The sequence below is a fragment of the Formica exsecta genome, unplaced genomic scaffold (genome assembly GCF_003651465.1).
Source record: "Formica exsecta isolate Colony F162 unplaced genomic scaffold, ASM365146v1 scaffold1387, whole genome shotgun sequence".
NCBI classification, from domain to species: domain Eukaryota; kingdom Metazoa; phylum Arthropoda; class Insecta; order Hymenoptera; family Formicidae; genus Formica; species Formica exsecta.
The window spans coordinates 34,482-38,197 of NW_021848718.1; positions in this window are offsets into that span (position 1 = coordinate 34,482).

Genomic DNA, 3,716 nt, shown 5'->3' on the forward strand with positions numbered 1-3,716 from the left:
ACATAATCTAACAATCCACGGAGTAAGTTATCATCATTTCAAAGTTAAAGTCTTCCAACTGAAAAAGTACGACGGTGGTTTTTCCTTATGGGATTTGAGAAGAGTGACTATGACATTTGTAAGAAAATAAAATGCTTTCAGTTTCACAGTCGATCTGCTGCGGTCGCAAACCGTTACTAACATCTTGAGAAGAAAGTATTCCCAAGTGATTGTCTCTCCGACGTTCTCATTCACGTGAACCGAGTGATATACATACAGTCTGTATGCAGAATATCTCCTAACATTTGCATCAAATGTCCCGATCGTAAAGTTTTGACCAATTTAAAATTGACTTTTTTTATTCTTATTGTGCACGCAAGAATATATATTTTATATAATATATTACTCTCTCTCTCTCTCTTTTATACATACACACATTCCCTCAATATATTGTATATTATATATATTATAATAATTTTATGAACGTACTTTTCTTTTATATCCATAAAATGCAAAAAATTCAACTAACATGAATAAATTTGGTGGATAAATCAAAATTTAAAAAAATTATTTTATTGTAAAAGATTCTGTTATATTTGTTTTATTTTATTTGAGCACTTATATTCATCGTTGAGATGACATTATAACTTTTTCGTATTGCCCGACTCCATCCTTTTGTTTCGCGTACCGTACGAACGAGCGGGTCGCCTGTCAAAACTATGCGAACGTCCGCTTGATTTATATCATAAATTCAATTGATGTCGAAACTAAAAATACCGCGCGACGACCGCTTTTCTCATAGGCATTTTACCACATTTTCCGCTAAAATTTGTATAGCGTGTACATACTAGAAAATATCTTTTATCAATCACGCATTTCTGATGAAAAATTGCTGCATAACACATTTGCTTCTTAATGTTGACTAGAAAAAAATAGTGAAAAATTATTTAACAAATGTGATATTATAAATAATTAATAATACTATTTGGAAAATACGTTGACTTGTCTGTCAAAAAAATAGTGTGTTTACTTTTAAAAAAATAAAATTATTAATATATTTCCATCTGTGTAATAAATGTGATTGTTCAATCAGAAATTTTATTGTGAGAGAATATAGGCTTTTCGTGAGAGTTTAACATTTGCGCCTGTTTCGCAAAAGAGATGAAAATTTATAGAAAAGAAGCAATTTCCTTGTTATAATATCAATAAAATTGTATTCATTTCTCTAAAAATTACTAATAATTATATTAACGACTATTTTATCGTGCGATTAATTGGTATGCACTTCAATATCTACTTTATATATTAGCCAATCTCCCTTGTAAGTTGTAATCAAACATCGCAGGATGTAAAAGAAACTTCGAAGATATCTATATCGATTTACCGTTTTCCCCTAAATGTGAGAAACGAGAATATATATCGCTCATGAGGGATAGAAAGGACATAGAAATTTGCCGCAAGGTAGATTTTACGACCGCTTTTACTCTGGCAAAAGATTTAGCTCAAAAATTACGTAGATTGATCGGATTTAACGACGCCAAAAAGCTGCATCCTGCCGAAGATCCTTATTTATTTCCTTCCGCCGATTGACGAGTTCCGATTTAATACTCGATATCCTGTTATCGTCATACCGGAAGCAAAGCGATCGAGTTAAAGTGACTTGTCGCGTCGCTCAGCAAACGGACACGTCTAAATTCGCATCCGATAAATGATTCAAATTATTACATCGAATGTCTAATTTGGAAACTGTAGAGAGCTTTCCGCCATCAAAAATAACAATAGATAAATTAATCCTTAAAAATTATATTATATAAAAATAAATCAAAATTTAGTTTGACGTTAGATAAAAGTGAACTATAATATAACTTGATAATCGTATACATTAAAAAACTTTTTTTTTCGGTTACTTTTATCTTTTTTCAAATACTTGTGCATTTTCTGCAAATTCTTATATTAGATGCAAAATATTTTGCAAAAATTTTAAATATTTTTTATACTGCATTTATGTATAACATCCAAAATGTATAAAAATAATTGTAATAGTTTTAATCTTGTCATATACTCGAAATAAAACGTCTGTTTCACAGGACAAAACTGTGACATCACGGTTTGTTATGACAGCGATGTAGCACTTGTGGAATCGTACATTTAACTATAAAATCTTCCCACGAAGGTTGAAATCGAAATCTCAATGGCATCGCGAAAAATCGTCTTTATAATGTTAAAACTCTTTATATTATATGGAATGCTTGAAAGAGAGAGAGAGAGAGAGAGAGGGATAACAAAAAAAAATTGTTAGAGTAAAATCTGTTTGAAATTAATTAAAGGATAAATTATTTACTCGTATACTTATAACTTTATTTGCGATTATCTTTACATGTACGATCGCTTATAATAGAAAAATTATTAGATACATGTTTATTTATCAAAGATTTATTTTATATTAGAATTCAATAGAATCTGTATATTAAAGAGATTCACGAAGTTGATCTATATGCAATGGGAAATGTAAATGCTAAAAATTATCTAATGTTACACGCAGATATAAAATACTTTCATTGTTATAATTACGTGTAGAGATTATATCCAATCTGTTTATTTGCTTCCGTAACTCAAAAGAGAACGTAAAAACATTGAAAGAGGAAAGTACAATTTTTTACATGTTTTTATAGCAATCGTGATGACTCTGCTGCAACTATTACATACCCATATTTGTCTCATCTTTTTTAGATTGTTTACTATCTAAATGAGCTACTTGTAATTATAATATGAGAAAAACGTTGACCGAAACAAGTATTGTTTTGCTTGAAATAAAATAAGTTGAATAGTTATATACAATACTTTAGTAGGATTAATTTTTTTTACAATAAAAAAAGATTTTAAAAAAGTATTTAGTACATAGTATAAAATAGAAGAATAAAAAACTTTAAAATTGTTCAGATTTGTTTAGATATATATTGTTTTTATATTTTGCTGCATAATTTTTTTAAAATAAATGTTAGATTTTTTCACCAAAATGTATTAATATATATTGGGTTGTTCGGAAAGTAATTTCGTTTTTTTCTATGAAAATGAAAGACGATTTTCTTATAGTGAATAAATATTTTATTGAATTATATATTGTCCATTCTGGTCCAATACCTTTTGCCATCTTTCTGGCAGTAGCATAAAATTTTTGTTTTTTGCTGGCAAAAAACTGATCCAGGTGATTTTTGATCTCTTCATTTGAAGTAAAGGTTTTACCGTCTAAAAAATTTTGTAGAGACCGGAACAAATAATAATCAGAAGGTGCCAGATCTGGAGAATATGAAAAAAAATAAAAACAAAAAAAAAGTAAAAAAAAATTTAAAAAAAATAATAAAATATGCCAAAAATGCTGCTTTTCGCTTTCCATATTTGAAAGGGTACCAACCAAAAACTACTGCGTAGAATCAATCGAACTTTTTCACAAGCAAGCCTTGCTATATCAGCTGTTAAAATATATAATGATTATACGGCTTAAGTGTGAAGTTGGCTGTGAAAAAATACAATTAAGTCCTCTGTTGGAAAAAACGAAATTACTTTCCGAACAACCTAATAGTTTTTTCGTTTACCGCTATATGACATATCTATCTCGTATTTAAGTTTCTGTTATAGGTAAATATAAAGATTGCAAAACGCGATAACAAGATTAAAAATGTGTAATGGCTTCCGCTCTGCACACAGGACGCGGAAACGCTTGCCGTGCGGCAAAAAGT